General features: G+C 45.3%; 1 protein-coding gene across 4 annotated transcripts in view; it reads right to left on the bottom strand.

Moving 5' to 3' along the window:
• The window catches only part of NACC1 (nucleus accumbens associated 1), a 31,440-nt gene extending 12,733 nt beyond the window's left edge, over positions 1 to 18,707 (bottom strand). For all 4 annotated transcript variants that reach the window (XM_066616324.1, XM_066616325.1, XM_066616323.1 and 1 more), the window contains exon 1: positions 18,610 to 18,707. The gene's annotated coding sequence lies outside the window, so the exon portion shown is untranslated. The remainder of the gene's footprint in view (positions 1 to 18,609) is intronic.
• Positions 18,708 to 25,112: the final 6,405 nt, after the last annotated feature.

The raw sequence follows: 25,112 nt of genomic DNA, 5'->3' as shown, positions 1-25,112 counted from the left end.
TTTTGACCACATTGGGAACCTCAGTGAGGCTTCTGTGTAGTCCCCCACGCCCGGGGCATTTGCCCTTTTTATTTAATGGCAGATCCACCACTGCTCTCCCTGCCTTGCACCAGAGAAGAGAGAGAAAAATCTCCTCAGTCTTGGCAATCTCATAGACACAATCTGAACTATTTCATCACAGGCTCTGATTTCTCCCCTATCCAACCAACACAAGCCCTATAGGTAAGGGGCATCAGAAGAAATGGAAGACCTATGCATGTGTTCTATTATTTCCATGCAAGGCACAGAGTAGGTAGATGGAATGAAGCTATGGGAGGCATGCACAGACCTTCCATTCCTCCCAATGTCCTATTATACTGCTTGCACATATGCCACTACACATGTGTGGGAGGGGGAAGGGATGTATAGAGCCTCTCTGGGATCCTCTGTGGCGTGAGTGGATTATACCTTAAGAATGTTATGGTGTCAAATTTTTCCCATTGCTGGCTGTAGAGAAGCTTAGGCTCCTAGCCTGTCTGGAAAGTGGTCAGAATGTAAGAATATCATGTTTCACTACAATACAATGATTTAAATATGGCATAGCCTAGAAGGAAAACAATACATTGCCTTAACAGCATTTAAAAGCACCTATTCATGAAATGGAAACGTCTGAACCATGCAGGCTCTAATCCAAAGCACACTTACTTCCAAGCAAATATATTTAGGATTGGGCAGTTTTTTCTTTCCCATCATCAGGAAACGAAAATGATGCAGTTGCTATTTTAAGCAATATACATATTATTTAGTTATATATTACTTTCATTTATCTCAGGAAATATTGTTAAAATACTGGTTTACAGGATGGCAGACTTTAACAGTATTTATGAGTTTTGTTTTATTCTAGATAATCTGTATCAAATGTGATATAAACTTAAAGTGTAAGACAGAAAGTGCGTGTGTGGCTAGCCATCTTGTGATTTTTGTTTTGCAACACTACAGTTTAGCAGTTAGTTGGCAACCTTCAGTCTCGAAAGACTATGGTATCGCGCTCTGAAAGGTGGTTCTGGAACAGCATCTAGTGTGGCTGAAAAGGCCGATTCGGGAGTGACAATCCCTTCCACACTGGGAGCAAGTGCAGTCTGTCCCTGGCCTGTCTCCCTGGCTATGGGCCTTCCTTCTTTGCCTCTTACCCTCAGACTGTTGGCAAAGTGTCTCTTCAAACTGGGAAAGGTCTTGTTGCACAGCCTGCCTCCAAGCGGGCCGCTCAGAGGCCAGGGTTTCCCACTTGTTGAGGTCCACTCCTAAGGCCTTCAGATCCCTCTTGCAGATGTCCTTGTATCGCAGCTGTGGTCTACCTGTAGGGCGCTTTCCTTGCACGAGTTCTCCATAGAGGAGATCCTTTGGGATCCGGCCATCATCCATTCTCACGACATGACCGAGCCAACGCAGGCATCTCTGTTTCAGTAGTGCATACATGCTAGGGATTCCAGCACGTTCCAGGACTGTGTTGTTTGAAACTTTGTCCTGCCAGGTGATGCCGAGGATGCGTCGGAGGCAGCGCATGTGGAAAGCATTCAGTTTCCTCTCCTGTTGTGAGTGAAGAGTCCATGACTCGCTGCAGTACAGAAGTGTACTCAGGACGCAAGCTCTGTAGACCTGGATCTTGGTATGTTCCGTCAGCTTCTTGTTGGACCAGACTCTCTTTGTGAGTCTGGAAAACGTGGTAGCTGCTTTACCGATACGTTTGTTTAGCTCGGTATCGAGAGAAAGAGTGTCGGAGATCGTTGAGCCAAGGTACACAAAGTCATGGACAACCTCCAGTTCATGTGCAGAGATTGTAATGCAGGGGGGTAAGTCCACATCCTGAACCATGACCTGTGTTTTCTTCAGGCTGATTGTCAGTCCAAAATCTTGGCAGGCCTTGCTAAAACGATCCATGAGCTGCTGGAGATCTTTGGCAGAGTGGGTAGTGATAGCTGCATCGTCGGCAAAGAGGAAGTCACGCAGACATTTCAGCTGGACTTTGGACTTTGCTCTCAGTCTGGAGAGGTTGAAGAGCTTTCCATCTGATCTGGTCCGGAGATAGATGCCTTCTGTTGTAGTTCCAAAGGCCTGCTTCAGCAGGACAGCGAAGAAGATCCCAAACAAGGTTGGTGCAAGAACACAGCCCTGCTTCACGCCGCTTCGGATGTCAAAGGGGTGTGATGCGGAGCCATCAAAGACAACAGTGCCCTTCATGTCCTTGTGGAAGGATCTGATGATGCTGAGGAGCCTGGGTGGACATCCAATCTTGGGGAGAATCTTGAAGAGGCCATCCCTGCTGACCAGGTCGAAAGCCTTCGTGAGATCTATGAAGGCTATAAAGAGTGGCTGTCGTTGTTCCCTGCATTTCTCCTGCAGTTGTCTAAGGGAGAATACCATATCAGTGGTGGACCTGTTGGCTCGGAATCCACACTGTGATTCTGGATAAACGCTCTCTGCAAGTACCTGGAGCCTCTTTAGTGCAACTCGGGCAAACAACTTTCCTACAACGCTAAGGAGAGAGATGCCACGGTAGTTGTTGCAGTCACCCCTGTCGCCTTTGTTCTTGTACAGCGTGATGATGTTTGCATCCCTCATGTCTTGAGGTACTCCACCTTCTCTCCAGCAGAGACAAAGGATTTCATGCAGCTCAGTGATGATGATCTCTTTGCAGCACTTTAGGACTTCAGCAGGGATGCTGTCTTTTCCAGGTGCCTTGCCAAAGGCAAGGGAGTCCAGGGCCACGTGAAGTTCTTCTAGGGTTGGTTCACTGTCAAGCTCCTCCAGCACAGGCAGGCACTCAATGTTGTTCAGCGCTTCTTCGGTGACTACATTTTCTCTGGAATATAGCTCAGAGTAGTGCTGCACCCAGCGTTCCATCTGCTGCGCCCGATCCTGGATGACCTCGCCTGTTGCAGACTTCAGAGCGGCAATTTTCTTCTGTGTTGGACCTAGGGCCTGCTTGATACCATCATACATCCCCTTGATGTTGCCCGTGTCAGCTGCTATCTGTATCTCGGAACAGAGCTGGAGCCAGTAGTCGTTAGCACATCTCCTGGCAGTCTGCTGGACTTTGCTGCGAGCAGTTCGGAGGACCTGCAGGTTGTGCTCACTGGGACAGGCCTTGTATGCTGCTTGAGCTCTCCTCTTTTCCTCAATGACTGGTGTCAACTCCTCAGAGTGGGCTTCAAACCAGTCTGCTGTCTTGTTGGTCTTCTTGCCAAATATGGACAAGGCGGTGTTGTAAACGGCATTCTTGAAATGTTCCCATCTGTTGGATGCGTTTCCATCGACCGGGCCTGGAAGAGATTCCTCAAGCGCTCGTGCAAATTCCTCCACTTTTCTCTGATCTCGGGTCTTGCTCGTATCAATGCGAGGTCTTCCTTCCCTTTTCGTGTGATACAGTCGCTTTGTTTGCAGTTTCACTCTGCTGCACACCAGCGAGTGGTCGGTGTCACAGGCAGCACCCTGATAGCTGCGTGTGATCTTGATGCTGGGAAGGCTGGAGCGTCTGGTGAGAATCAGGTCGAGCTGGTGCCAGTGCTTTGATCTTGGGTGTCTCCAAGAGACTCTATGTTGGGGCTTCGTGTTGAAGAACGTGTTGCTGACACAGAGACCGTGATGACAGCAAAACTCTAGCAGGCGTTGGCCATTTTCGTTCATCTTCCCAGTGCCAAACTGACCTAAGCAAGTGGGCCACGAACTGTTATCAGCACCAACTCTAGCGTTTAGCAGTATGTTTCAACAACAGTTTAGCAGTATGTTTCAACAACAGAGTATTTTTTGAGACAGTTGATATTACATGTCATGTTTGGTTTTAGATAAAGGTCTACCGATTTTCAAAAGGGACAGAATCTACACTGCTTTGCAAATGTACAAGCGAAAGGGTATTTTTTCTCTGTAACTTCTCTGTGACTGCTGAAAAGTTTTATGGTTAGTAGTAATACTACTTGGTAAACAGATTTGCTTTATGCAACAAAAAATTGCATTATTGTAGCTGATCATCCTTTACAAGGTAGCCCTGTCATGACAACAACTATGGATGCAAGAGTGCCAGCGGCGTCACCAGGGAGTGCAGACCGCACCGGGTGACACCCTAAGGCAGCCATTTTCAACCACTGTGCCGTGGCACACTGGTGTGCCACAAGTGGTTCCCAGGTGTGCCACAGGAATTTGGGGGAAGGTCAATTATTAATAGGGTCAATGGGAGATGTGAGCCGCCACTGGCAACATGGTGCGCCGTGTCAATTTTCAAAAACCTGGTGGTGTGCCTTGACCATTTTAGTGCCTTGTCAGTGTGCCATGAGATGAAAAAGATTGAAAATCACTGCCCTAAGGGGTGTGTTTGTGTGACACCACTAGGCCAAAACTGTGAAAATCTTGGTATTTTCAACTAATACTATCATGTTATATATCATTCAATGGGTAATTTAATGCAGAAATGCAATGAAAAACTGCATTGAAATATCTGTAGTTAACAAAAGTTTTAGTCAAATAACCAGAAAAGGAAAACACAACTGCCTTATGAAACAAAAAGTAGATTATCTTAACTCAACACTGACCAATGAGACTGATAGTTCTGAAAGCCAATGAGGTGTTATTATGACACAGCAGGGAACCAGTAGGTTAGTATGAGTTAGCTCTCATATCAGAGCTTATACTAGAACTTTTATTCAGTTCACTCACAAAACATCAAGTTGGCCTCTGGTTTTATTACTGGTTACTGATTTGTTGGGCGACCTGTACTGTTATATTAAAATAAACACATAAATAAAGCTAATGGAGGTTACACCAACCCCAGTGATGCCAATTTTGTGCATAAGATATCATGATTTATTCTATATGGTTTGGTATGGGAGGAGATCCACCATGGGGGTGAAGCAATGAACTTTTGTACTGGATGATGCAAAGTCTAGTGATGCCTCTGACAAGTGCTGAAGTACACTATCACTACACTGTATGATTACAGAGTGCGGTTGTTTTGATCTCAGACTTTGTCTGATATGTTTAAATTAAGTTTCTTATTAAAAGAGAGAGGAACTTGCACTTCTCCAACAAATCAATTCTGTTTATAGTTTATACTGACAGATCCAGTAGTTTTTCTGACAAACTACCAGATTTTTCAAAGTGGTGTACAGAAATTATCAAGTTGCTGAGAAGGGGTCAGAGACAAAGAGAAAAATATCATGAGGCATCTTTACAGAAGCCATGAGTTTAGGCAGCAGTTCCCAAACTTAACATGGTCACAGCCACCTTCTTTCATCACAACCTCTTCTTCTTGGCTCTCCTGAGTGCCACCATCTTGGATCAAGTGAAATCCAAGTTGTGGTGCCCAGGACTGCTGGGAAGAAGAAGCTGACAGGAACATCCCATGACACACATTTTGGGAACAATTGGTTTAGGGGAAAAAACACTTAAAAAAAACCTATGGAGTATGCAGAGTACTCGTATGCAGGAGGTATTCCCAAACTACGTGACCCACCTGTAGCTTGCAATTCCTGAACTGGATGTAAAAAAACACTAGGTCCCTTCTGTTGCATTGTTCCCACCACTATCTGTTCATGGCTTGGTGATCCTGGCAGAGATCTGAGACTGTGCCATTTTCACACCACTCTCACAAGTTCCACGAGAGTAAAAAGTCTGAATGAGCCCTGGAAGGACAGACACAGAATGGGTCACTATGGTACTATACCACATCTCTTGGCATCCAAATGAGAGCTGCTGAAAGGAGAAACAACAGGGATAGTTGCAAAAAGTTCTTTATTCAGGTTAAGTACCCTTTCCATGGCAATTTATAAATAACATCTATAACTTTCTACTTAAACTTCCACACTGGACATTCAGCCATTTTGCCTGTCACAATTTTCCAGTTAAGATAGTTGCTGTTTTATACTGGATGGCTGTCAGTAATATAGTAAAGGAGGGGTGAGCATAATTTGCCCCAAACCAGGAAATAACCCAGAAATCTGTGTTCAAAATGAGTATGGGATAGAAGTGCTCAGTGAAGGGTGGGGCGTGCATGTGTGCCACTGTTACGTCCCTGCTGTTCTTGGCACCCCACTCCATCTTGTTAGCAACACTGCTACCTCAGAGTCCAATTGAATCACTCAATATCTTGCTGTCTAAAGAGGCCTAATAGCCAGAGCTTAGGACCCAGAAACTAGTACTCCATCTCAGCCCTAAATTGCTTGTGTCACCTGGGCCATGTCATTCATTTGCTCTGTGCCTCAGATCCCCAGCAAAACACGACAATATGGCTGCCTCACCTAAGGGTACGAATAAAATAGTCAAAATTTTAGAAGTTTCTCAGAAGAGGCAGAAAATGTTTATTCTTGGGATCCTTTATTTCCAAAAGATACGAAGAGATAAGCACAGACGCATTTCACAAGAGCACTGCAGCAGTAACATCATCTGCTATGTCTAGCAGGGACCATTAGAAACAGGAGCTCTCCTCCTTAGGGAACTGCCCCAGATCATGGAGTTCCCTACTGAAGACATGCTCAGGCTTTCCTTCCCTCCATCACCTTCATTTATCTTAGAAAAACTGGAAGCAGAGCTTACTTCAGAAGAAGAGTGAAAGATATTAATAGAGACACCACTCCCCATTGAACATTCAATGTTTTAGTGGAGTTAAACAGCATCAAACAACCTTATCATTATCTCTGGTAGTTAATTCCACCACACAGATTTTAAATGAATGCTGTATTTTACCCCCACCCTGACACATACTCAATTATCTAGACTGCCCATGAAACTTCCTTGTTTTTATAGCAGGAGGGGCAGAGCTGGATGCATATTCTTTAAAAAAAAATTTTTTTAAGCTGTATTTTCCACATAATTTTACAGCACCAAACTTCAGTTCCTTATTTTTGCTTTGGCACCCCTGGACAGTGTCTTGCATATTATTCCCCTTCCTGAGTTCAGGACAGTTTCCTTCATACCCAAGGATCCAAATAACCTCTAATCAGGGTACTGTTCAGACCTACACCTACTTAGCCTCAGCAATGATAGAGCATCCAATGCTGCCACATAATTTGCTGAGTTGGCTCTGAGCTCCTCACCTTTGCCTAAAGGTAGTTCTCTTTGCAAATACAAATGGTGTCATGCAGTACTGAAAAGATGGTGTGTATGTTTTTCATCTCTAAAGGATGGAGGTAAAGGTGATTAGTTTGCTATCTGCCAGGGCTCAGCCAACAGCTGTCAAGCAGGCCTAACACACAACACATCCTAGAATAGATTTCTTCAATGTAAGGAAAATCCATCTCTCTCTCACACACACTCTCACACACAGTTCCAGTGTCACTCAGGAAGCCTCTAGTTTTTTGTACCTTCCATGCTGGCCACCTGGCTCAGACACATGATACACCCTGTTCTTCAGAAGGGAAGGTGTAATGGAACAAGTGGACCAGTGAGGATTTATGCACTCAAGCAAGACGAAACCAAGGAACAAAAGAATGGGCTGCCAGGGAAAATCCCTATGGATCACTGTCTGTGTTTGTTCTCTCCCAATGTGATCAGGGGTCCATCATGACTGACACAGCTCAGATATCAGATGAGTCAAGGAATGCCATCTAAAATCTTAGCTGGATGTTACTCTCAGAAATGAAGCAGCTCTTTCTGGCTAGGAAGAAATCCATTTTATTAAACACTGATCTGACAAGATACAGATAGGGTTGAGGCTTCAGGAACAGAGAGCTGCTTGAACACCAAATAAAGAAACTCTCTGGCTTTCCATTTCCACTCCAGCCTATCAAAAGCCTCTGTCTTGGGGGGCATGGGATGGAACACTTCACTTTTAAAAGACCAGGACCCTGTCTTTCAGAATTTGCATTGAGCAACTTTTATTTCCTTCTTTATTTCATTTTTATCCCATTCTCCTTCTAAGACAGCAATTTTCAACCTTTTTCATCTCATAGCACACTGACAAGGTGCTAAAATTGTCAGGGCACATCATTGGTTTTTTGACAACTGAAAAGGTGCACCACACTGCCAGTGGAAGGGTTCAAACTCCCCCCAATTGCCCAAGTAATAAGTGACCCTCCCCCAAATTCCCATAGCACACCTGTGGACCATTCACAGCACACCAACGTGCTGCAGCACAGTGGTTGAAAATAGCTGTTCTAAGGTGTTGAGGGAATATATGGTCCCCAACTAATTTTTTATTCTTATAATGATCATGTAAGGTAGATTAGGACTTTAGCCAGCACATTCAAGAGGGTCCCATTGCCTAAGGAAATGTTACCAAACTCTTGGGTTCAGGAATTAGTCCAGTCCAAGGAGTTAATCCTGTACTGACAAGATCATGAAAGAGCTTCCAAATTCACCTGGTATAATTGTGAGTTAAAACCCAGATTTTAAAAAAATCACCACTGCATTTCATAACAGCCAAACAGATTTTAAAACATCCTATTTTCTGATGACACTTGGGAGTTGTTTCCCACCAGTTTCAGCTTCTGGCTCTCACAAAATTAAGTTCACTTCTGCCAAAGTTAGGTGTGGGTTCTCAGACTTTGCCTTCCAAGCAGAGAAGAGATTTGCTTTCATTCTGAAATGGCCAACTAAGCAAGGCAAATTAAAGGTATTTAAATTGATTGTACTTATTCCAGTCATAAGAACAGCCCCACTGGATCAGGCCATAGGCTTATCTAGTCCAGCTTCCTGTATCTCACAGCAGCCCACCAAATGCCCCAGGGAGCACACCAGATAACAAGAGACCTCATCCTGGTGCCCTCCCTTGCATCTGGCATTCTGACATAACCCATTTCTAAAATCAGGAGGTTGCGCATACACATCATGGCTTGTACCCCGTAATGGATTTTTCCTCCAGAAACTTGTCCAATCCCCTATTAAAGGTGTCTAGGCTAGACGCCAGCACCACATCCTGTGGCAAGGAGTTCCACAAACCGACCACACGCTGAGTAAAGAAATATTTTCTTTTGTCTGTCCTAACCCACCCAACACTCAATTTTAGTGGATGTCCCCTGGTACCTGTCCCAAAAGGACAAGTTCTGATGAGCTTGCTTGCCTTCATCAGTTACCAGGGGCATATTATTTCCCAAAAAGTCTTGCCTTGAATGGAGCTACTCTAAGCTGTGAAAACTGAGTTAGTAATTCCTTACTTAGCAACAGTATCCTTTTAGCTACTGGATGCTATGCACCTGAGAGGGGATGCTACCTCCACCACACCAGGTTTGTGAGCTTTCCAGAGACATCTTGCCAGCCTCTGCTGAAGAATGAATGCTGGAATAGATGGGTTTGTGGTCTAATCCAGCAAAGTTGGGACTGGAGTCAAAGACTGCAATCCTATGTAGTTATTTGGCAGTAATTTTCATTGGCTACAAATGGTAAAGTACTGACCAGCTAAACCTGGGCTACATGGATGGAGTAATGAAGTGTCTTTTTTCTATATATGAACCCAAAATTTGTTTGATTCTTGTTAAGAGAAACAGTGCCACTCTTAACTTGTACCAGGTTTAAGTCCAAATCTACAGAGAGTGGTAGCTCCAGCTTTTGGAAAGCCGTGGGGTAAAAGTTCCATACAGCCTCCTCAATAGTGTGCTCCCTCATGTTTTGAAAAGCAAATGCACATGACAGCTATATGTGCCTCATAGCAACAGGGGACTAGGTAACAAGGAGATGCCACCTTCTTCAGGCTGCCACACACAGCTACTGTGGTGGTGGACTCTTGCCTGTCCACAGCCAAGTTGGTTTTCCTGGGAGGCCTTTTCAATGGGGAGGATTACTAGGAGGCAGTGGGGAGCAGGTGGTGGCAGCAGGTTGTCCTTTTCCCCAGGACTATTTAACCATTCCTGGATGCCCTGGGTCCCAATGCAGCATCAGAGAATAAGATATTTGGGAACTGCCTTCTTCTTCTTTCAGATCACTGTTGCCACTATTTCCCCACAGGTTCTTGTTTACTGCATGGCAGTGGGGAGTGGCAGCAGTGAACCTAATTGCCTCAAGGACTGGCTGAACATCACATCGATAGGGGGCCTTGTGTGACTGGCATGTGCTCCACAAGGCCCCACCTGATCTCAGACTTCATGAAATGTATGCTGGCCTCTTTCCTCCTACGCACAATCAACCACACCACTGCAACAAGCAAACTTTGTGTACTTTGATACTATGGTGACAGTGACCTTAGCAATCTATGCCCTCACCTTCTCACCCCACCCCCCAGAACATCAAGGTTACTTTTTTAAAAAAGTAATTTTCTCATTACTGACAACACACAGAGTGCAAACTGCCTGTCAATTTTTACTCCCCCCCAGCCAACACTAACCTCACCTTCAAGAGAGACACCAGTAATGAATCTCTCTTGACTGTCTGTTGATTTCTTTCTGTGTGTAAAGCCCAAGTCTGTCCCAGCAACAAACTAAGATCTCCTATGTACACAGCACAGATCTTGTGAGTATGCCAAGAACAACCCTGCCTTCCCCCCCTCCCCACCGTACCAGCATGAGAATCTTCACTCTGCTACCATCCTTTCTTCCCAGCAAAGTCAACAGGAATGACCAGCAATAGGTGGGACTTGGATGGAAAAAGGAATCAAACCAGTATGACAAGTGCTTGGCCAAGGAAAATAACCAGCAGACCCTGGCAAATGAAATCCTTCACAGAGGATTTCACATAAATCCTTCATGTTCACAGAGCAGAGGAAGTATGCTCTCTGATCTACTATGAGATCTTACTGAGAAACTACAGAGGCAGCAGCCAGAGGAGGTACTCTGAGGCTCTGGACTGGCAGTGTCCTTAGCACAAGACCCTTCATCCTTCTCATATTCTCATGATCATTTTCTTCCAGAGAAATACATGTACTGAATGCATACTCCTGGCATTACAGCTAGACTTAAAAATGAGCATGTATGGATAATGGTATGCTGGATGTGTGAATTTCACTACATAAGATATCACCTAAAAATCTCAATCATTTCCTAAAGGAAAGTATCTGCTATTTGAATTTTTTTTTTTAACAGCAGGAGATAAAACCCAACTCCATAGCACTGTTCTAACTCACACTATTTTCTAGTATTTTAAACAGAATTCTATGGTAAGTGCATACCCATATTATCTATGGGTATATGGTACTCATTTTACCAGGAATCTTGCAAGGGTCTAGGTCAAACCAGGAGTACAGCTGACTATACAGCAGTGTCCTAATCTGCTACTTACAGGGGACACAACTGCTCAAGTTACTTAACAGGCACTATTGTTCTCTTCTCAGTGGCAATTTCAGAAACCTTATAATTCATAAACTGTTCCGGTCCTCTTTTGTAGTTATTTGATCAATTTGCTTCCAGTGGCAGGCAGTATCACTGGTCAACTACCCTGAATGATTTTGTAGTTCAAATTTGCTGTATGTTGATTGAGTCAAGGAATCACCAGCACAATATATGAAACAGTTTTCCCATTTATCCATTATTTTGCGTACATGAGTCAGACAGTCACCAGGGCATTGCATATCAGTTTCAAAGTGTCTTAATCATTTAACCTTCTCCTCACATGAACAGCATATCATATTCCAACTCTGCATCTTTTTCAGTTATACAATTTTAAGATGGGTTGGTAAGAACTGAACATACTACTAGAGATACAGGCGCACCTGCAATTTATTTTGCTTATATCTGTATGTTATATAACAGTGTTCACATCAGGTTCTTTCTGCTGCCACTTGGGCCTACAGCCAATGACAAGGAAAAAGCTTGAGATTCAGATAGGGTTACCAACAAATATCCTTTATAACTGAACATCACATCTCTGATAACTACAATGCATGCCTGCTAATTCAGAGCACTGCAATTCTGCAGAATTAGGGAATTAAACTGATCATTAGACTAACACTTTGTTTTGATCATTTGGAAATATCTTGCAGTGAATCTGAACAGAACACATACGTTCTACAGAGTCAAGTTAGCAGTTCAGGTTATAAGGTTTTAACTTAAAAAAAGTGAGGGGCAGTACAAACAGTTGCCACAACCGAAGTAACCAGGCACACACAAAACCAGTATGTGGAAGGACTTTTCATATGTATCTGAGTTGTTCCCTGTCCTCTGAGTGTTAAAGAACAATGGGCAGGACTGAGGTGAGCAGTTTTAAGGCTGAAATCCAGCACAGAACAAAACGTGATGGTAAATAGTCTGGCGGAGTCTGTGTTTCTGTGCACTGCAGAATGCTTTCCCTACAGCTGAGAAAAGTAGTCTCCCTAGTACTTAAAATGGTCAAAATTCATTCTTTTTAAACCTCTGACTGAAGGGTCTGCATATATGCAGTTGGCAAACAGGCTGTTTCTAAGGTGGTTAGATTCACTGGAAACAAGACAGCAGAAAAGTCCAGCAATCCAATATCCTGGTTCCAAAGTAGATTGTCCTACAAGGCAAGAAAGAGGGATCTGAAAGCATTGTAGTAGGGAAATGAGCTAGAGAACTGAACAGGGTTTATTTTTTAGCCCCCCAAAATCACATTTTCTTACAGTGTAAAGAAATTAGGGACATCATATGGTTTTCATTGTGTAGCCTCCCATCCTGTTCCAACTACAAGCTTTCTATCTAGTACAGTGATTCTCAAACTCTTTAGCACTGGGACCCATGCCAGGGTGACCTCTTTTTCCAGGATATGTCCTCTTTTTTAGCCTCATGCCCTGGAAAAGAACAGAAATGTCCTCCATTTCCCTGTGAGTGGCCTCTGCAGGTAGCCCATAGCCTTCTTAGAATCATTAAATTATATGTAAGCTAGTTTTAAATTTAATAAGTAATGTAGTGTTTAAATTAACCGCATGAAATCAATACAGGTGCAACCTATTTACGAATTTTTTATCTGTGGATTTGTCTCAATCCAATTGAAGATTTGACTGAACTCGAATTGGGTGGGGTGGGGGGGAACGGAAAGTCGCACACACCTTTGCCTTGCGCTGGCCTCTCGATCCATTTCAAGGCAGCCCAAAACACTGCAAAAAGGCTCTGCAAAGAGGCAGGGAAATCGCCCTGGAGCCATGGAAGAGGTTCCCCTTGCAAAGGAACAGTAAGACTCCTGGAGCCCCTGAGCCAGCCAAGGCTGAAGAGGGGGAGGGGAAGGACCCCACCCCCGAAAACCTCTGTAGCCAGAGCACAAGCAGCAAGGTGCAGTGCTCGCGCGCGCGCTCTCTCTCTCGCGCTATCTCTCTCTCTCTCTCACACACACACACAGGCAGGTGTGGCAGCAACAGAGGGGATTGCTTTAAAAAACCCAGGGAGTGTTTCCCAATTCCCTCCCCCCCAGACTGAGATGGTGCAGGATCTCCCTGCTCCAGCCTACAGAAACAAAACAGCCCAGCAAGCAAGTCTTCCTAGCAAGCCAAAGGATGAGATTTAGGCTACAATCTGATCCACACTTTCCTGGGAGTAAGCCCCATTGACTATAATGGGGCTTACTTCTGAGTAGAAAGGCATAGGACTGGACTCTTAAAAGCTCAGTATCCCACCTGTGAAAGAAGCGGGGACAGCTGGCAACAGGAGGGCTGAGTATGGAGTGGAGGAGGGGATTGATAACAGCTGCCTTAGTTTCCTTCCAGCCCCAAGTGTCAGGCTGCAGCGTATTTGCTTAACTCTATGGAATTTAGCACAACACGTTTTTCTTAATCTGCCAGGTCACAGAACAGAACTCACGTGAATAAATAGGCTCCACCTGTATGAGTGTTTTTAGCTTTTATTTTGTCATGTCCTACATTTTGGGTAGGTTTTCTTTTGTGCCTGGTTTTCTTTTGTGGTTATGACATCTGATCACCCTGGACCCACCTAAAAAAAAAAGTTTCACTTTATCAGCCATTCATGCCTCTGTGACTATAATGGGGATTGGGTAGCAGTGTCCCAACCCCCTAAGTAGCGGGTTGTTTAACCCTTGATACACATAGCCTAATCTGCTCTGTCAGTTTCGCAAACCACCAAAAACAGTTTGAGAACAGCTGATTTAGTGTGTTCAGTTGTATACAATATCAGCTGAATAGAAGATCACAACAATATGCATCTTCACAGGTATGATACAGCATCATAATGTGAATGGCAATACCTTTTCATATATAAACAGAACTGGTTGGTTCAGGTGTGTGGAACTAGCTACTGAACCTTGATGTGCCTAAACAATTGGTCATAGCTGACATGAAAAAATTGTGGTTCCTCTCTCTGCAATGGATTGTTCCTAGCACTGTGAGCCAATACATTTTTGTTAAGATTCTGCATGTTAACTCAATAAACATAGTACTATAACTCTTCCTGGAGAAAGCTTGCAACACAAGTCTACTCAGAAGTAAACCCCAATGAGTTCAACCCATTTCTGCCCAGCCCACAGGTGTATAAATTTGATTCCTGTTGCATAAATGCAACACTGAGTAGAAATGGCTTAAAGGAAAGTGTATACAGGATTGCAGACCCATTCTAGCAGCTTTTGATTCACATACCCTGGATTTATTTCTGAAACAGCTGAAGGGGGATCCTGATGCTTACCCACTTCAGTAGACAGCCACTATGAAAGTGCTAATATCTAAACAGATAAAAAGAAGACGTTGCAGTTTTGTCCACACTTACTTCATGGAACTTTAGTGAGATTTAGTACTGAACAAATACACAGGCACCCTTTAGGACAATGATTTTGCTATTTGTTTGTGCAGATAAGAAAACTGGGGTTTCATGTATAGCCTTGCTGTGTATAACACTACCAGCAGTAATGCACAGCTGAAACTACCGATAATGGATCTCTGACCCAAAGAGTGCCTTATCTGTCTGTGCACTGCCTCTTTCCCACAAGCAAGACTTCAATTTTGACTGGACCTCTTCAATATAATCTTTATATAACACTGCAAAACGTAAAGTACATCAGAAGGTATAGGACATTGAAGGAACAACTGCCACAATTCACGATTAGGTGAAAGGCCCATCTAGTTCAGCATCCTCTTTCACAGAGTGGCCCACCAGCTACCCTTGGGAAGCCTACAACCAGAAGAGAAAAGTATATTTCTCTGCGCATATAGTTGCTGAACCCAGAGATAAAGCACAACCATCATGACAAGCAAGTCATTGATAGACCAGACTTTCATGAATTTGTCTCATCCCCTTATAAAACCATCCAAGCTAGTGGCCATCATATATGCAGCAATGATTTCCACAGACTAATTATGTACTGTGTGAAGAAGTATACAGTACTTCTTTTTGTCTCTCCTAAAACTTTTTGTCTCTCCTAAATGTCCTGCCCATCTGAATTACTGGATGACTCCTTCATTCTGGTATTGTAAGAGAAGAAGAAAATTTCTCTCTCTCTCCCCCCACACACACCATGCACTGTTGATTAAGTATCAATCCCCCATGTTAAAAAAAAGTCCCAAACATTGTAGACTTTCCTCATATGAAAGACATTCCAGCCATATGATAACTTTGATTGCTTTCTTTTGCACCTTTTTAAGCTCTACAGCAGTGGTTCTCACACATTTAGCACCAGTACCCACTTTTTAGAATGAGAATCTGTCAGGACCCACCAGAAGTGATGCCATGACCGGAAGTAGCATCATCAAGCAGACAATCCTAGGCTGCAATCCTACCCATGCTTACCCAGGAGTAAATCCTATTTACTATCATTGTTAAAAAAATATATATACATAGTGGCTTGTTAAAAGTATAGGTCTATAACATTACCCCAAAAGCAGTTACAAACCATGGTAGCATCAAGTCTAATATATTAAAAATAAAAAATTAAAAAGAATGGGGACCCACCTGAAATTGGTTTGCAACCCACCTAGTGGGTCCCAACCCACAATCTGAGAAACACTGCTCTACAGTATCCTTTCTGAGGCATGGCTACCAGATCAGTACACAACATTCAAAATATAGTCACATCACAAATTTGTGTAAGGGCATTATAAAATTAGTTGTCTTCGGCTGAAATTGTACACACAATTACCTGGGAGTAAGACCTATAAAACATTGCAATTTACTTCTGAGTAGATTGCACTACCCCAAATCCTATATAGGCCCACGTTGTTACTCTCAATTAGTTTCCTAATGACCCCCAGTATGGAATTTGACTTCTTCACAGCTGTAGCACAATAGGTCAATGTTCTAACTGAGGTATCCATGATGACCCCAGATTCTCTTTCCTGGTTCATCACTGACAGCTCAGACCCCATGAGCATATAGGTGAAGTTAGAGGGTGTTTTTTTTTTTTGCCCAGTGTGCATCACTTATCAACAATGAACTACATAAATGTTCACCCAGTTTAGAGACTTCTTTTGGAAAGCTTCACAATCTGCATTGGATTTTGTTAAAAAGTTAAAAAGCACTAGATCTTTGGGGACCCCACTTGTTACTTTCCTCCATTGTGAAAACTGCCTATTTATTCCTGTCTGCTTTCTGTCCTATAACCAATTACAACCCATAAAAGGAACTGACCCCTTTCTCCACAATTGCTTAGCTTACTCAAAGAACTTTTGGTGAGGGACTTAGTCAAAACTTATTTGAAAGTGCAAGAATACAGTGTCAATTTGATTGTTTCTATCCTCATGCCTTTTGACACTTTCAAAGAACTAGAACAGGGCTCTCCAAACCCCAGCCTATGGACCGGGTGCGGGGTTTGGAAAAATCCCTCCCTCCCATAACACAGGCCAACACACATTTTACTTCCTTAAATGTTACACCAATTCCTCGGTATATTTGGGGTGCCGATTCAAAAAATGGCATCCATTTTGCCTTATCATGTCTAGTTTTGATATAGTATAGTATAGCCACTTTAGTGAACGGTTCAAGCAGCTACCTCATGAGGAAGCTGCTTGAACCATTCACGAGGCTATACTATATCTCCAAAACTAGATGTGATAGGGCAAAATGGATGCCATTTTTGGAATTGGCACCCCAATTCATATCAAAACACCATAAAGTTTGGAAAAACTTTTCTGATCCTCAATTTTGTAGGCCTGTGCAAGCAGCACATACCGCTCTGCATACCTGTGTCCAGATCAGCTTGAATGAAACATAGTCCCGCAGCAGCATGGTAAGCATTGCTTGGGATGGGAAGGGCTTTATTGGGACACAGCAGTTTCCAGTTTGGAGACTGCTTTTCTATATGCTTAGTATATTTAATCTTTAATTATGCTTTCCACCAGTTTACCCAGAACAGACATTAAGCTGATCAACCTCTAATTTCCTCTATCTTACTGAATTCCTTTTTAAAATATTGGTGTTACGTTCTTCTTTACACTCTCTTTAACCTTCTCTTGTATACAGAGTAGACCAACCACTTTCTTGAGAGGTTTCCTGCTTTTGATGTATTTAAATGTTGCTATTGTTTGTCTTGATGCCATGTGTGAGAAGTGCATGCATGTGAGAACTTACTGCATTCCTTCTACAAACACTTCTCTAGAACAAAACTATCACCAGATCAAACCCATTACATTAACTTTTTCATCTCATGCCAAGCATTAACCTAAGCAAAGGAGTAATAATCCGACTACTTCCGAAACATCCACTGACAACTTTCTCTCCAGTGCAAAAGTTATAAACCGAGGCTGCAACTCTATGCAGACTGGTTTGAGAGGAAGGCTGCAATCCTACCCACGCTTACTTGGTAGTAAGCCCCAGTGACTATGATGGGACTTACTTCTGAGTAGACGTGCCTAGGCTAGGGCTCTAAGCCTCCCTTTCCCCTCCCCCAAACTCAGAGTAATCTATCTTCCAAGCAAACCTGCCCAGGAGTGGGCACCAGACCCCCCCCCCCCCGATTCTCCTGGAGCGAGTCTCAGTCTTAACTTTTCCCTTCTGCCCACCGGGGAGACTCTGGTAAGTTTCATTGCCCTGCCCAGCCTTGCCGGCTCCTTCTTCTGCTCTGAACGCCATGAAGTCCCCCTCCAGAGAACGAAGACGGTCCCTGAGCCGGCAGCAGAGGCGCCTCGCGGCCCACTTTCTGCCCAGCGGCCCCTTCTCCCCCACTTCGGCCGGAGCTCCCACGGCCGGTCTCCAGGCCAAGCCCGGCGCCCCGCTCGAACTTCTCCTGGAGGGGCTGGCCCCGGGCCCTCCCCTGGGCGGCAGGAAGGACAAAGCCCCTGCAGGGAGAGCCGCGGAATTTCGGACGGGCCTGCAAGGGAGAGTTGGAGCCCGCACCGCCCGGCCCCCGGCGCACGCGAGGCGCAGACCGGGGGGGGGGGAGGCAGAAGCCGCGAGCCGCCTCACGTAGCCTGCCCGACGCGAGTGAGGGGCAGCGGGAGGGGAGGCTTCCCCCGCCTCAGTGGCGGACTGCAGGGAGGCCTCGCCAGAGGGAGCCGGCCGAGCCGCCGGCCGCACCTCCCTCCACTCTCCCTCGCCGGTCGGCTCTTGGAGGGGGCAACTGGGGGAGCGCGAGGGGGAGCTCCCACGCGGAGGGGTGGGGAAGGCGGGGGCAGCTCGCGGCCCCTCCCGCCCCGGGAAACAGAGGCCGGCCTCAGCTGCGGAAGCGGCTCCCCCCTCCCGAGAAGGCTCGGGCAGGTTTGGGGACTGCTCGGTGGGGGAGGGGAAAGTTTGAGCACCGGGGTGATGGGGGAGGAGTGCCTGCGGGGGAGGGGGAGGGTGCCGGGCCGCGGCAGGGCGCCCAGCGCTCTCGAGGGGGCGGCGTGGCTCTCACCTGTGCGAGGGGGGCCGATCTCGGTCAGTGGAGGGGCTCTGCTCCCCCAGCCCTCCGAGCAGCACTAGCAGCAGACATTCATTGTCAGCCTAGGCAGGCTCAGCAGAGAGCCGAGCCGCTCGATGCGGCGGTGGCGGTGGCAGCCTGCGAGCCGAGCCAGGCCCTCGTCTCTGTGCTCCCCACAGGCCTGGCTAGTCGAGCTCCGAGCCAGCCCACGCCGCCTTCTGCCCGCCCACTGCGCCCCTTGGAACCGGGGAATGTTTGCTTCTGCACTTGCAGCCGGGCTGACTTTGCTCGCTGCGCTGACAACGGGGGGAGGGGGGGGATCTGAACAGAGCGCTCAGCCACTCCTCCTGAAGGCTGTTTAGAGGACAAGGGCTGCAGTCCTAGCCACCCTTTCCTGGGAGTAAGTCCCGCTGACTAGAATGGGACTTACTTCTGAGTAGACAGGCACAGGCTCCAGGCTCTCATAGGACGCACAAGTTGCAGAAGTTTCACAGTTTGGCTCCCCCACCAACAGTTAAACAAAAGGGACCCCCCTTAGCCCAGAATTGATTCTCAAACCAAGTTGGTACAGCAGGTTGAGGTCACTGTCCTCTCTGAACTTCTCTAGGAGTCAACCCCATTGATGATAGTGGGACTTCTGAGCAGGCATGCATAGGAGGGGAGGAGGAACCAGGGCAGGAGGGGTGTGTGAAACTCCTTTAGCAGAGCTACAACTGAGTGTACCAGAACCAGGGGACATCCACTAAAATTGAGTGTTGGGAGAGTTAAGAAAATATTTCTTTCCTCAGCACGTAGTTGGTCTGTGGAACTCCTTGCCACAGGAAGTGCTGATGGCACCTGGCCTAGATGCCTTTAAGAGAGGATGAGACAAATTTCTGGAGGAAAAGTGCATCACTGGTTACAAGATGTGATGGGTATGTGCAACCTCCTCATTTTAGAAGTGAGCTACCTCAGAATGCCAGATGCAATGGAGGGTACCAGGATGCAGGTCTTTTGTTGTCTTGTGTGCTCCCTGAGGCATCTGGCGGGCCACTGTGAGATACAGGAAGCTGGACTAGATGGGCCTTTGGCCTGATCCAGCGGGGCTGTTCTTATGGCTCTGTGTCACATGGCCATTTCCAGTAAATCTCAGGGCAAGTTTATTGTGGCTGAAACAAAAATCAGGCTTTTTGAAATCCTCAACCACGTGGGAGTTGTAAGAAAATAATGCTTGCTAACAAGGCAACTTGCAGGACAGGATAAAGCTTGTGCTCTACTCCACTTTGGGAAAAAGAATAAAATATTTAGGGGTCCAATCCTATCCAGCTTTCCAAGCACTGATGCAGCTGTGCCAAAAGGGTATGTGCTGCATCCTGTGGTGGTGGTGGGGGGTCTGTCATGGAGGCTTCCTCCAGGTAATGAAATATTTGTTCCTTTATCTTGGGCTACATTGCAGCTGCAACAATTCCCTGATGGCCCAATCCTATACGTACCTGGCACTGGGTGCTGTAATGTTTACAGTACCCAGACAGTAGGGAGTGCTGGGCCTGTGCCAGTCAGGCATCAGGCCCAGTGCCGGCAGGAGGAGGCCGCAGCACTGCTGGGGCTGAGACTGGCAGGTGGTGGTGTGGCCTCTGTGGGGAAGGGGAAGGGCAGAATGAGGGGGGGGGGAAGAAGCAGGGTAGTAGCAGGGTGGGACTAGCAGGGCCCTGCTCTGCCAGATTTCAAAATCCATGTTAGGGCAGAAGTCCTAACGCAGAGGCTCTCATATGTGCACTGGCAAAATAGCTGGCAGAGATGAGACCCATTGCCCTGGCTTTCCTTGGCAGAAGGTGATAAAAGTCTCTCCCCCCCAGATTCTTGGTGGCTTCCTGGTGCCTGCTGGATACAGCAGTAGCTGCTGTGCCTCTGCTGCTTCAGCAGGTGACAGATTGGGCTGTAAGGCTGCAATCTTATGCACACTCTCCTGAGAGTAAGCTCTGTCAAAGACAATGGGACTTACTTCTGCGTAGACAAGCATAGGATTGTACTCTAAGGCTCCTTAGCAATCTCAGCATAATATTGAGACATAAAACAAGATGACCAAAAACTAATAATGAATTATTAAAAATGTAGCATTCCCAGCTGACATTTTTTTGAAAAGAAAAAAGACACTGAAATATTCTTCCTTTTTTCATAATATTAAGTCATTCTAATTTTTCTGGTATACTGTGGAGAGAATGCATAAGATTGGCCCTTCCTCCCACCCTGAACTTCCAGCCCTACACACAGACATACAACTGAAGGTCAGGTTCAGTTTGGTGATACTGGCAGGTTAAAGTCCCAAGTCCCAGTCCTGAACCTACTTGGAAGTAAGCTTGTTGATTTCAGTTTGGTGCTTACTAAGAGGATTTAAGACTGGGATATATGCTAGATGAGTTTTGCTAAAATAAGAAACAGACCAACTGCAGGGCTCATACTCCATCCCTAAAAGTCCCTAAACTGAAACAAAGTCCCTAAAAGTCTCTTTTTTAATTCTAGGTCCCTAAAGTGCTCTGGTTCTATATAGAGTGGACTGCAGAGTTCAGAAAGTTGAAAACTCTTTCATGGCCTTCCAGAGGCCAAGAAAGTCTCCACAGCTGCCTTGCCATGCTGGTTGTGCATCTGCATTGTTTTGGCTTATCTGGTGGAAAGATCACCTCCTAAGGGAATCACTACACAGCGTTTGATGGCCTGCCTTCCTTCCTTGGTGGAGATACATTGTGTGGCCACCTGGTCTCCCTGTACACTTTCACTAACACTATAAAAGAGATAAGGCATCTTCAGCTGACACATGCTTTAGCATGTTTGGACAATGGCTCGTTCCATTTCCTGGCTCTCCCTGCTATATTGCTCTTTCAAATCCTGAATGGTCAAGAAATGCCCCCCTTTCAGAGAACAGCTGACTTCTTACCTTGTGAATTCTTGTTCACAATAATGTGATGTGCCTTGCCATCCTGGGTGACAGGTGTAATGGAAGATCAGAAGATCATCTGGTGGATGATGTGGTGTTGACAGCTATTCCATGTTTTGACAGCTGTTTGACAACTCTGGGAAGGGCAGGGCTGGCTCCACAGCTGTAATCAATCAAGGCCAATGGAGACTGATGGATACCTGAGCTTCATTTGACCTTGATGGGACTTTGAATGGACATGGACTGAAGGGATGGCTCACATAATTTGGACTTAACAAGGGGGCTGCAGGATAAAAGGCAGCTTCAGAAGGAGCCAAAAGCTACCTGACCAAGAGGTACCTGTTCTGCCAAATTCCCAATCCAAGCTCTGCCTGGAGAATTATGCCCACCTTTAACTAATTAGCACCCTTTTTTTAACCCAAGAATGACCCTGGTTCTGCCCTGCGGTACTACTGGACCCCACCACCAGGGTAGCTCACCTGTTTAACCTACAGAGGTCCTCCTTCCTGCCAGCAGCCTCCCACCACTACAGCAGCCCTTGGTCCTCAGCAGGTCTTGGACACAGCAGCCAAACACCAGTCTTAGTATCTCCAGTAGTTTCTGCTCCAGCAGCTTCCAAAGTCCATTCACACATCAGTTCATCAGCAGTTCCAGCAGTCCATTCGCCATCAATTCCTCAGTCCATTAATCCAGTCTCTTCCACTCCAGCTCAATCTCCCAAAGCACAGCAGAGTCTTCTGCAACAGTGTATCCTCTCCAGCAGCACCTTGGTCCTCAGCAGGTCTTGGGCATGGCAGCCACACACCAATCTTCAGTGTCTCCAGCAGTCTCCAAACTCCATTCACCCATCAGCAGTTCCAGTAGTCTATTAGCCATTAGTTCCTCAGTCTCCAGCTTTCCTCCTCCTACTACTACCCACACCAAACTTTCCTTTCATTTTATGCCTGAGGGCCCCATTACCTTCAAGTGGCTGCAGCTGTGCAGCACACCCTCTGTTGAATGCCCAGGACTTAACCCTTAAAGGGACCACTGCTGACACCACATCCTACCTCCTCACCAGGTCTTCCATGATTCCAGTACACTCTCTTCCATTGAATTATATGAAGTGTAAAATGCTTAATTTTGGTTGAATCATGCACTTTGTTTCTATCATAAACACAGATGTTTGAAAGGATTTGAACTAGGAAACAGAAAATTTTACCAAGCTATAAATGCAGCTGTATAACTTCACACCTCTATTTTAGTGTATATTTTCATAATACGAACCACACTAAAACATGAGACTGGCATGGGGTGGGGGAATATGGTAGGCAATAGCTGTTGGTTAGAATGCAGCTGTTGTCCCACAGAGAATGAAAGAAACCCATGTCTGCAGCCAGTAAGAGGAAGGAACTCAACCAGCAACAGCCAATTTATAGTTGGGCCATATCCCTTCCAAAGAACAAAGGCAGGCATTGGCGGTGGGCCCTTAATAACTAGTCAAGACTCCCTGGAGATGGGCAGACAATAATGCTTATTTCTACAGATCAAGCTGTTGTTAGGACCAGGGCCTTTAAAAATAGCAACTTAAATTACTGGTATTGAGAATATGGGAAACCCAAATTCATATCTCAATTTGCTGTAAAATTAACTTACTGCCCAATCTTAACCAACTTTCCAGCACTGAAACAGCTATGCCAAGATGGTGTGCTCTGCATTTGGGGGGCCATCATGGAGGCCTCCTCAAGGTAAGGGAACATTTGGGGCTCCATTGGCACTGGAACCTTTGTTAGGATTGGTCTGTGGATCTTTGAGCAGGTCACTGTCTCTCAGCATAACCTGCCCCACAGAATTGTTGGGGGGGGGAATAAAACACTTATCCAAGTTCCTTGGGGGAAGATAACAACAACAGTATTTATATACCGCTTTTCAACAAAAGTTCACAAAGCGGTTTACAGAGAAAATCAAATATTTAATGGCTTCCTGTCCCAAAAGGGCTCACAATCTAAAAAGATGCAACACCAGCAGACAGCCACTAGAACAGACAGTGCTGGGGTGAGGTGGGCCAGTTACTCTCCCCCTGCTAAATAAAAGAGGAGCACCCACTTGAAAAAGTGCCTCTTAACCAGTTAGCAGGGGTTATAGCAGGACAGGATATACACTCAAAACATTAAAAGTTCAGTGCAAAACAGAGGGTGACCAAATGCAGAAGCAGTCAGGGATTCTATGTCTTTTAACAAGTGTGCAGAAGATAACAAGTTCTGCAGATAGTACTTTTTACCCTGGTTGAAAAACTGTAGTTATCAAAATTCTCCATTCTCACAAGTAATAAAGTGCAGGAGGCCCACCTTTTTCTACATCTGATCACCCTAGCAAATAAAAGCAACTAAATACAAATAGCTTATTATTTATACAGCATCAACAAAGGAATTTACACAGAGTAATAGGGGAAGGTGCTACCCTAAAGAGCTTACGATCTAAATAGGTATAAGGGAGCGAAATATGAGCAGGGGAAGAATATAAAAATGTCTTAGCTGATTGTTGTTAAGCTTACCTGCAGTTACAACAGGGAAAGAGGACTAACAGTGCAATCCTATTTGTCTACCCAGAAGTAAATCTCATTGAATTCAAGGAACTGGGGGCCCAATCCTACCCAATTTTCCGGTGCCGGTGCAGCCATGCCTATGGGGCATGCATTGCATCCTGTGGTGGGGAGGCAGTCACAGAGGCCTCCTCAAGGTTCCCATTTGTTCCCTTACCTTGGGGCTACATTGCGGCTACACCAGTGCTGGAAAGTTGGATAGGATTGGACCCTTAATCCCAGGTAAGTGGGTATAGGATTGCAGCCCAAGGTATTGTGCCAAAAGCAAAGTTTAATTTAATTTTTGTAACATTACAGGTATCTAGTAAAAATTGTTAAATGTATTATTTATTAAAGACATGTAGTTAAGATTGCCAGGTCCAAATTTAACAACTGCCTTGCTAAAGACTCGTGGAGCCCATCCTCATTCAGTTTTCATGCTACAATTAAAAGCACAAATGCAGAACCTGAAAAAAGGTGGGCAACTCTCGAGGTACAAAGGAAGACAGGGTCCTGTACCTTCCATAATGTGTGAAAGATATAATTTCAGCAGGTGCAGGTTTTCTATACTTTACATGACAAGCCATACCTGACAAAATTCTGGCTCCTTCACAGCTGCAGTCTTATGTATATTTACTTGGGAGTAAGCCCTATGGAATACAGAGGAACTTACTTTGAGTAAACACACATAGGCTGATCAGACTGTAAAGATACAGGTGTACTCTTTGGCACCTGGATGTTTCAGTTGCCATTTATTTTGTGGTTTCTGTATTTATGACTTCTACATTATGGAGAGTTGCCTACATCAAAGTTAATATTTCAGATTTCTTTGGCCATGGTGGCATGTTACTGGATATCTACTTTACTCAACATTGTATGTTCAAATGTTTATTTTCTTCAGTGTAATGCTTCAGGAGTCCAATACTCAGCTAGACCATATGAGGAGTAGGAAGTGAACAGCGTGACTGAAGAAATGTGAGAGTCCCAGACTTTTGAACTTGACTGTGTTTTCATCATCTGGTGCAG

This window comes from Tiliqua scincoides, chromosome 2, assembly GCF_035046505.1.
Source record: "Tiliqua scincoides isolate rTilSci1 chromosome 2, rTilSci1.hap2, whole genome shotgun sequence".
Lineage (NCBI taxonomy): Eukaryota > Metazoa > Chordata > Lepidosauria > Squamata > Scincidae > Tiliqua > Tiliqua scincoides.
The sequence above is the reverse complement of the archived record's forward strand: the minus strand, read 5'-3'. Positions and strand labels throughout refer to the sequence as shown.